Source organism: Tiliqua scincoides, chromosome 4 (assembly GCF_035046505.1).
Source record: "Tiliqua scincoides isolate rTilSci1 chromosome 4, rTilSci1.hap2, whole genome shotgun sequence".
NCBI classification, from domain to species: domain Eukaryota; kingdom Metazoa; phylum Chordata; class Lepidosauria; order Squamata; family Scincidae; genus Tiliqua; species Tiliqua scincoides.
Genome location: NC_089824.1, coordinates 166426404 through 166437509, shown reverse-complemented (window position 1 = coordinate 166437509; position 11106 = coordinate 166426404).

Genomic DNA, 11106 nt, shown 5'->3' with positions numbered 1-11106 from the left:
AGGGGGGATCCCTTCTCCAGGGGATGGGCCCGTATCCGAGCGCACTCGGGATACTCCTCGGCGGGAGGGGGGTCGGGGGCTTCTTGTAGTGGGGGATTCGATTATTAGAAACATAGAGAGGGGGGTTTGCGACGGATGTGAGGACCGCATGGTGACTTGCCTGCCTGGTGCGAAGGTTGCGGACATCACTTCTCGTCTAGACAGGCTGGTAGACAGTGCTGGGGGAGAGGTAGCGGCTGTGGTGCATGTCGGCACCAACGACGTGGGCAAGTGTAGCTGGGAGGTCCTGGAGGCCAAATTTAGGCTTTTAGGCAGGAAGCTGAAAGCCAGGACCTCAAAGGTAGCGTTCTCTGAAGTGCTACCTGTTCCACGCGCAGGGCCAGCTAGGCAGGCGGAGATCAGGGGTCTCAATGCGTGGATGAGACGGTGGTGTAGGGAGGAGGGGTTTAGATTCGTTAGGCACTGGGGAACGTTTTGGGACAAGCGGGGCCTGTACAAGAGGGACGGGCTCCATTTGAACCAGAATGGAACCAGACTGCTGGCGCATAACATTAAAAAGGTGGCAGAGCAGCTTTTAAACTGATCCCTGGGGGAAGGCCGACAGGAGCCGAGGGGCATCCGGTTTGGGACTCCTCATCCCTATGGGATGAGGATGGGGAGGTTAGAGAACAACAAGACAAAGGCAGGGTAGGAGAAGAAATTGGGAAAGGTAGGGTGATGGGATGTGATAGACGGTTTGGCACAATGAGAGGATGCGGGGACAAAGGAGCGAATAAGCAGCCCATCCTGGGGCATTCCGTGTATAAATGCTTTTATGCGAATGCCCGAAGTCTACGAGCAAAGGTGGGAGAACTGGAATGTCTGGTGACAAGGGAAAATATTGACATAGTGGGCATAACGGAAACCTGGTGGAATGCGGAGAATCAGTGGGATACCGCAATCCCGGGCTATAAACTCTACAGGAGGGACAGGCAGGGGCGTGTTGGAGGTGGGGTGGCCCTTTATGTTAAGGAAGGGATAGAATCCAGCAAAGTAGAGATTGAAGGTGGGTCCGACTCCACCGTAGAATCTCTGTGGGTTAAATTACCAGGCTTGTGCAGCAATGTAATACTGGGGGCGTGCTATCGTCCTCCAGACCAGAAATCGGATGGGGACCTTGAAATGAGGAAACAGATCAGGGAGGTGACAAGGAAGGACAGGGTTGTAATCATGGGGGACTTCAATTATCCTCATATTGACTGGGTCAATTTGTGTTCTGGTCACGATAAGGAAACCGGATTTCTTGACGTGCTAAATGACTGTGGCTTAGATCAGCTAGTCAAGGAGCCCACCAGAGGACAGGTGACTCTGGATTTAATTTTGTGCGGTACGCAGGACCTGGTTAGAGATGTAAACGTTACTGAGCCATTGGGGAACAGTGATCATGCTGCGATCCGTTTTGACGTGCACGTTGGGGGAAGAATACCAGGCAAATCTCTAACAAAAACCCTTGACTTCCGACGGGCGGACTTCCCTCAAATGAGGAGGCTGGTTAGAAGGAGGTTGAAAGGGAGGGTAAAAAGAGTCCAATCTCTCCAGAGTGCATGGAGGCTGCTTAAAACAACAGTAATAGAGGCCCAGCAGAGGTGTATACCGCAAAGAAAGAAGGGTTCCACTAAATCCAGGAGAGTGCCCGCATGGCTAACCAGCCAAGTTAGAGAGGCTGTGAAGGGCAAGGAAGCTTCCTTCCGTAAATGGAAGTCTTGCCCTAATGAAGAGAATAAAAAGGAACATAAACTGTGGCAAAAGAAATGTAAGAAGGTGATAGGGGAGGCCAAGCGAGACTATGAGGAACGCATGGCCAGCAACATTAAGGGGAATAATAAAAGCTTCTTCAAATATGTTAGAAGCAGGAAACCCGCCAGAGAAGCGGTTGGCCCTCTGGATGGTGAGGGAGGGAAAGGGGAGATAAAAGGAGACTTAGAGATGGCAGAGAAATTAAATGAGTTCTTTGCATCTGTCTTCACGGCAGAAGACCTCGGGCAGATACCGCTGCCCGAACGGCCCCTCCTAACCGAGGAGTTAAGTCAGATAGAGGTTAAAAGAGAAGATGTTTCAGACCTCATTGATAAATTAAAGATCAATAAGTCACCGGGCCCTGATGGCATACACCCAAGGGTTATTAAGGAATTGAAGAATGAAGTTGCAGATCTCTTGACTAAGGTATGCAACTTGTCCCTCAAAACAGCCACGGTACCAGAAGATTGGAGGATAGCAAATGTCACGCCTATTTTTAAAAAGGGAAAGAGGGGGGACCCGGGAAACTATAGGCCGGTCAGCCTAACATCCATACCGGGTAAGATGGTGGAATGCCTCATCAAAGATAGGATCTCAAAACACATAGACGAACAGGCCTTGCTGAGGGAGAGTCAGCATGGCTTCTGTAAGGGTAAGTCTTGCCTCACAAACCTTATAGAATTCTTTGAAAAGGTCAACAGGCATGTGGATGCGGGAGAACCCGTGGACATTATATATCTGGACTTTCAGAAGGCGTTTGACACGGTCCCTCACCAAAGGCTACTGAAAAAACTCCACAGTCAGGGAATTAGAGGACAGGTCCTCTCGTGGATTGAGAACTGGTTGGAGGCCAGGAAGCAGAGAGTGGGTGTCAATGGGCAATTTTCACAATGGAGAGAGGTGAAAAGCGGTGTGCCCCAAGGATCTGTCCTGGGACCGGTGCTTTTCAACCTCTTCATAAATGACCTGGAGACAGGGTTGAGCAGTGAAGTGGCTAAGTTTGCAGACGACACCAAACTTTTCCGAGTGGTAAAGACCAGAAGTGATTGTGAGGAGCTCCAGAAGGATCTCTCCAGACTGGCAGAATGGGCAGCAAAATGGCAGATGCGCTTCAATGTCAGTAAGTGTAAAGTCATGCACATTGGGGCAAAAAATCAAAACTTCACATATAGGCTGATGGGTTCTGAGCTGTCTGTGACAGATCAGGAGAGAGATCTTGGGGTGGTGGTGGACAGGTCGATGAAAGTGTCGACCCAATGTGCGGCGGCAGTGAAGAAGGCCAATTCTATGCTTGGGATCATTAGGAAGGGTATTGAGAACAAAACGGCTAATATTATAATGCCGTTGTACAAATCGATGGTAAGGCCACACCTGGAGTATTGTGTCCAGTTCTGGTCGCCGCATCTCAAAAAAGACATAGTGGAAATGGAAAAGGTGCAAAAGAGAGCGACTAAGCTGATTACGGGGCTGGGGCACCTTCCTTATGAGGAAAGGCTACGGCGTTTGGGCCTCTTCAGCCTAGAAAAGAGACGCTTGAGGGGGGACATGATTGAGACATACAAAATTATGCAGGGGATGGACAGAGTGGATAGGGAGATGCTCTTTACACTCTCACATAATACCAGAACCAGGGGACATCCACTAAAATTGAGTGTTGGGCGGGTTAGGACAGACAAAAGAAAATATTTCTTTACTCAGCGCGTGGTCGGTCTGTGGAACTCCTTGCCACAGGATGTGGTGCTGGCGTCTAGCCTAGACGCCTTTAAAAGGGGATTGGACAAGTTTCTGGAGGAAAAATCCATTATGGGGTACAAGCCATGATGTGTATGCGCAACCTCCTGATTTTAGGAATGGGTTAAGTCAGAATGCCAGATGCAAGGGAGCGCACCAGGATGAGGTCTCTTGTTATCAGGTGTGCTCCCTGGGCATTTGGTGGGCCGCTGTGAGATACAGGAAGCTGGACTAGATGGGCCTATGGCCTGATCCAGTGGGGCTGTTCTTATGTTCTTATGTTCTTATGTTTCCCTGTATCACCTCCTGCTTGTATTTGTATCTCCCCCCCATTGAAAGCTATGTCTGCATTTTGCTTGTTATACTGTAAACATCTGTATTTTATCTGTTTGTATGTCACAATGTAACCTCCTACTTGTACCTGCTTTTGTTATTATGCAAAATCCCATGCATCCCATACATCTCAGGATCTAGCCTTGGGTAACATCCCATCATTCCACAGTCTGGTTTCCCTTAATTGTGGGCCAAGAACAAGCACATTAGCCTCTACTCCAAAACCATTTAGCCACCAAATCATATATCTGCACTCTTAAACACTCTTAAACTCAAATCATATATCTGCACTCTTCCCCTGGGGGCTGGGGATAAGAATAGGCCCTCAGTTTGGCTGTACTTGTCATAAGAGGCGACTAAACAGCCACCGGGTAGATGGGACTCGTTAGCCTGGGAAGGCAGCTCATCTGAGAGAAGGAAAACTCTGATGCCAAACCCCCACTGCCTTGTGGCTACATCCAGTTATGGAAAAGGCTTCAGGAGTCAACCTCGAGGCAAAATCCGGAGCCGGAGTCCCTGAGGCAGTTCATGGCTGAACACAGTCATGTTCTGGCAACTCCTGCGACGCCGCTGGAACCAACCGTATTGGCCTCTGCCTTTCCATTGGACCATTTCAGTGACATGCAGAGGGGGAATTTGCTGCATGGGTAACAGCCTATCCTCCATACCTACTTTACCCAGGCTTCGTGCACTGGAGAGGACACTCTGTTCCAGAACCACCATTCAGAGCGTGACACCATAGTCTTCCAAGACTGAAGGATGCCAACATACACTCTTAAACAGGCTACTCTAGATCCCATTCTTCCTTCCTGATAGCATAGTTAATGAACCTATCCCCAGAGCTGCAGTCATGTCGTGAGAATGGATGATGGCTGGATCCCAGAGGATCTCCTCTATGGAGAACTCGTGCAAGGAAAGCGCCCTACAGGTAGACCACAGCTGCAATACAAGGACATCTGCAAGAGGGATCTGAAGGCCTTAGGAGTGGGCCTCAACAAGTGGGAAACCCTGGCCTCTGAGCGGCCCGCTTGGAGGCAGGCTGTGCAGTATGGCCTTTCCCAGTTTGAAGAGACACTTGGCCAACAGTCTGAGGCAAAGAAGGAAGGCCCATAGCCAGGGAGAAAGACCAGGGACAGACTGCACTTGCTCCCGGTGTGGAAGGGATTGTCACTCCCGAATTGGCCTTTTCAGCCACACTAGCCGCTGTTCCAGAACCACCTTTCAGAGCGCGATACCATAGTCTTTCGAGACTGAAGATTGCCAACACTACCCCAGAGCTGCACATAGCAGAACTCTTAACACTCCTTAAATATAAGAGGATTTAAAACAGAAAGTTGTTACTCTTCTGTATACAATTGTGTTGTAACTGGACAGTCTCTACACTACTCAGAAACCTCTGAACTTCTGCAAAAAAGCTCCAAATTCCTCTTCAGAAAGCAGGTAGCTATACATTGCACTTGGAGATATTTTGCTATCCCTCTTTGCCACTTTCCCCCCCCCCCCCTCATTTCCCATTCTCTCTCCCTGTCTCAAGTGGATGGCTGCTGGGGTGGAAGAGCAGGATTCTTAAAGTTCTTTCCTCTAAAGTGACCTTTTTCCTTATTTCTTCAGATTGCACCGAATATACTCTGCATTACAAGTGACCACCACTGTACTTTTTGGGGAAATAAACCTACTTTTATCATACAACATTTCTATGTTTGTTCTTTATAATAAAACTGTAATCTCTGAGTAAAGTTTTCTATCTCTTTCTTAAGGGAGGCGGAGGGGGACTGTATTTCTGCAGTACAATCATTTGTTACCTAGTCAGATTCCTTGTTCCAATGGAATTGTAGAGTTCACTAATTCCCCTAAAATTAGTGTTACTCCATTGGTAACACCTGCCCCATTTCTCCCCACCTCTTGTGTCTTCACAATAACCCTGTGAGGTAGCAACCCTGAGCAGGGCCAACATTAGGAGCTGCAGGGAAAGACAGTGAGAAGAGGCTGTGCAGGATTATATCAAGAATTCAGTTTTGATAAGGCAGTACAATTATTGGATTGGATCCAAGACCTCTCTTGAAAGATCTGCACTACCCCTCCCCTGGAACTCCTACTTGCTTCCTGATGGTGCACTGCATATTACCAGTGCCACTGATCCTGAGGGTTCTGGCTCTGCCTGGTCAGTTGGGCCCTATGATGCACTGAGGACCCACACCTGTGCGGTACCTGACTCTTGCCACCCGTGACTGAACTGCAGGGGTTTGCAATACTAAATGAGTCAGAAAAGCCCCAAAATGCTTGGCTGTCTTGGGAATCAAAGGGTTAAATGAAGATAATGAAGAGAAAATTCCCAGAGAGGCATTACTTTTCCTGCAGGATGCCACAGGCCAGGACTGGGAAAGAATTTCAATTTAACTGAATCTACAATTTTGTGAAAGGGCAGGCTGGGAACCCATACACAGAGAAAGAGGAAAGTACAGAGGAGTAGAACAGTTTACTTGAGGTGGTGTCTGGTGGTTTTCACAGCACAGTGGACCCCTGCCTCTCAGCAGCGAGACCAGGAATGCAATACTTCCAACAATAGTAGGAGGTTTGGCTCAGTGGGCAGAGTTCCAAAGCAGGCTTTTCCACACTTGATAAAGCCCTCCTGCCCGCCCTGAGCCTCTCACTGGTGTTTGTTGCCTCACATCTGACCTCCCAACCCAGAAGTAACTGGCGATGGTGTCATTGCCAGTTACTTCTGGTGGTACTTCAAATAGGTGAACCATGTGAAGTAGCATGGCAGAGGACAAACCTTGAGAAACACTGGAATAGAACAAATGGAAAGATTTGAGCCTGACAGAGAGAGAGTGAGACAATGGTCTCGCTGTTGTGGACAGAAGACTCCAAATTTCTCCTGCATCCTAAACAATGTAATTCAGGGCATCCTTTTTGAGAAGTAAACCCCACTGAGTCAGTATAACTTTCTCCCAGGAAAATGTACATACTGTAACATTTTGTCACCATAACCCTTATGTAATATAAAATGCAAAGCATGTGTTTATTTCAAGCGTATCCTCCTACACTTTCTATGGGGCTACTGGCTTTGCCCCTTCCATCCCACAGTTCCTATATTACAAGTGCTATTCTGTAGTCTTCTGTGTTTAGTGCTAGTCCAGATGGTGACAGTGTCCTTTACATAAATGCAAAAGCAATAAGGTATAGCAGTCCCCTCCTAAATAGTCCTGGCCACTGAGAAAGCTGCAGGCGCTCAGTATATGCTGACAAAACGAGGTCAAAGCTCAAACAGAGTGTAGGATGCCAGGACTTGATTTCACGAAGAAACAACCAATGTATTGTGTAACCAGAGAAATTACTGTTGGGACAATACTCCCTCTGTCCTGCCAAAATACGCTCAAAGCCAGCAGCCTTTTCAGGTCTCAGGCTGCTTGTCAGTAGCAAATATTGAAACCCCTTTCCCTCTCCTACTGGTTTGCCCCAATAGGGAAGTGCTCAGAAAATCCCGCCATTTTCAAAAAGCATGTTATTTACTTTTGCTTCCTCTCAGGTCCTATACTACAACCTTATCTGGTGTGCCATGATTTCAAAAACTGGAGAAGCCCGTCAAGGCTCTTGCTTCATTGAGGCACGAAATAAATTATACCTGCCTCAAAAAAAAAGTTTTGTATTGTTTGCTGTAAGAGTGCCATGCACCAGGGGTGTATCCAGTCTGGCTTACTACCAGTCTGACTGGCAGTCAGGAACTGTCACAAGGAAGCTAGGGAACCACTCCTTCACCCAGTTTCTTTCTGATGCCATTTTTCTCATAAGGCAAATGCATGTATCAGAGCTAGCAACAAAAAGTAAGCATTATGGCATAGCAAATTCTGCAGCTGTAAACAGTGTAATGTAAATATTTGACAATGTCTGTGGCTGCAGTACATTGAACAGTAGGATTTCAAGCTGCTGCAGGCTGAGGTGAAACTGGCCTGCAGCTGGGACTGGGAGTACTACCTGCAGCTGGGACTGGGAGTAGACTTTATGGAAATTTGGAGTTTCATCTGTTAATGAAGGGCCCAATCCTGAACCCTTGCAGCATCAGCACTGATAGCACCAGCACTGGATGCTGTAAACGTGCCATAAAACACATTTACGGCACCAGGAGAGTAGGGAGCACTGGCGCTGGGCTGTGCCAGTTAGGCACTGGCAGGAGGAGGACATGGAGTCCCCAACATGGAGTCTCTCAAGTCTGCACTGGCAAAATAGCTGAACATATGCAATGGCAGAATCAACCACCAACTGTTGGAATTATTGGACAAAGCCCTTTTCCCCCAGCAAGAATAGCGGTCTTGGTTAATTATAGACATCAGATATGGATGCTGTTTAGATGCCTTATGCACAGTGCTCTTGCAATCTCCACAGAAGTTTCATCTTACATTATTATTATTATTATTAACAGTATTTATATACTGCTTTTCAACTAAAAGTTCACAAAGCGGTTTACAGAGAAAAATCAAATAACTAAATGGCTCCCTGTCCCAAAAGGGCTCACAATCTAAAAAGATGCAAAAGAATACCAGCAGACAGCCACCAGAACAGACACTGCTGGGGTGAGGTGGGCCAGTTACTCTCCCCCTGCTAAAAAAAAAGGAGCACCCACTTGAAAAAGTGCCTCTTACCCAATTAGCAGGGGTTAATCTTACCATTAGGTTTTAGTATTGGCACAATTGGCATAGTCCTCTGCATCTCTTGAACTAGTTAAATAACTTGTTTGATTAGATGTTCAAGTTCTTCCTCAATTTTTTTTCCTGCAGGACCGAACGCACCTCTCAGGCTGGCAAGTGAATTGGTGCAATGGTTGAGTTCAGATACTGAATGACACTGAATTCATTCTATTATAATTCTGTTCGTTCGCTATAATGAATGAACAGTTTCTCAGGAAACATCCTGGGAAATTCACGGACACTGACAATTCACCAACAGCTTGTTCACTTGTACCCAGGGCATGAATGCCTTACAGAGGAATCCTAACCTGCGCCAGTACAGCATAAGAACATAAGAACATAAAAACAGCCCCACTGGATCAGGCCATAGGCCCATCTAGTCCAGCTTCCTGTATCTCACAGCAGCCCACCAAAAGCCCCAGGGAGCACACCAGATAACAAGAGACCTCATCCTGGTGCCCTCCCTTGCATCTGGCATTCTGACATAGCCCATTTCTAAAATCAGGAGGTTGCGCATAGAAACTTGTCCAATCCCCTTTTAAAGGCGTCCAGGCCAGTCGCCATCACCACATCCTGTGGCAAAGAGTTCCACAGACCAACCACACGCTGAGTAAAGAAATATTTTCTTTTGTCTGTCCTAACTCTCCCAACACTCAATTTTAGTGGATGTCCCCTGGTTCTGGTGTTATGTGAGAGTGTAAAGAGCATCTCCCTATCCACTCTGTCCATCCCCTGCATAATTTTGTAAGCAAAGCCACATGGATGGCACTGTATCCAGTGCAGGTTAGGAGCAGGCTGGAGGTCACTTCAGAGTAAAGGTATATTTTTCCCTTTACCCCGAGTAAGTCCATTACCCTCCCCAATGGGGCTACTCAGATCTGCGCCAGCTATTTACAAATTTGGGGGATGCTCCTGTGAGAAAATATGATGGTAGAAACTGACATCCCAGAACCAAAGTCGATTTCTGTGTTGCACTCATGGCCATTAATGAGAACTGTTGCAATGTTTCAGAACCCTGAAGCTCTTCGTTATGGACATTCAGAATGTAATACAACTTCTGTGGTCATGTGAATAGCCAAGAACATAGGATGCTGGTTGATGCCGGTTCCTTACAGATCCTTGAACACTAATGGATTTTGACTGCCATGCTCCCTGACAATGGCACTTTGCAAATGAAGCACTGATTAAACCCTTCACAGTCTGTTGGCACTGTCTGCTCATAATGAGTGGTTAGTATTCTGCTGCCCCTTTGCTAAGAGCTCTGTGCCTGGGTGATAAATGGATAACAACTGCATTAGTACCTCCACTACTAATTTCTGTGGCATGTGGTGATGCAGGTTCACTTGCCAAAGTCCTTTTTCGAGTTCTTGCAAAATGTCTAAGGGTGCAATCCTAACCCCTTATATCAGTGCTTTGCAGCACTGGCATAGTGGTGCCAATGGGACATGTGGTGCATCCTGCAGTTAGGTGTCACTCACGGAGGTCTCCTCAAAGTAAGGGAGTGTTTGTTCCCTTACCTCAGAGCTGCATTGCCCTTATGTCAGTGCTGGAAAGCACCGACATAAGGGGTTAGGATTGTGCCCTCATTTGACACAGACAGGAGTGTCATTAGAGTGTTTCATCAGGAGCTCCACACAGAAAGTGATCTTCAAAACACAGATGTATCAGTAGGGTTTGCATCATCTGGTGCAAGAGCTCATTGCATCACCTCCATGATGAACCTTCTCCCATAACAGACCATACAAAATAAATTAGAATACCATAAGTACAGTCTAAACGCAGTGGCATTGCTAGGGTTGCTGTAGCCCCTATTCACTTTATTATATTATATTAAAGATTACCCAACAAATAAGTAACCAACAAAAAACCAATGGCCAACTTGATGACACACACAACTGAATAGGTGTTCTTGTATTAGCTCTGATACATGGAAATGAGAGTTGACTTAGGGCCCAATCTTTGCGAGCCCTTACTGCGGGCCCAGCACCAGTGAAGGGCCTGTGTTCTGCCACACAGCAGTCGCACGGACCTCTGGGCAGCAGAGAGGTGAGTTGGGGTGTGGGGAGAGGTGGGGAGGAGGCATTCTGGGGCAGGGGGGTTAGGTGGAGGGTGGGAGGGAGGTGTATCGGGAGAAAGAGCAGGGAGGGGGGAGGGCGGAACTGGCAGAGCTCAGCTCCACCAGATCCTGAGCCAGGCTGTGCAGTATGATACAACTCTCCGATTCTGTGCCGGCTGAACAGCTGCCGCAGTATCGAGTAGCCCCATTGCAGGGCTACTTCCCTTACTCGGGGGAAGGGGATGAAAGTTGCCTGCTCCCAAGGAGACAGCAGCAACTGCCCAGGGCGTGTTGGATACTGCAGCAGCCATTTTGGCACTGTGGCAGCTCCAAGCTCTGGGCAGCTCTGGATTGGGCTGTTATACAGGTGGGGCCCTGGTATCCACAGAGGATCCATTCTCAGACCCCCATGGATACTGAAAATTGTGAATGATCAAATCTGCATAAGCCTTCCGAAGGGCACAAGAGCTGCACTCTGGTCCCTTCTGGAAAGGTTTTTGAAGCCCGCAGAGGCAGTGTGTGCTC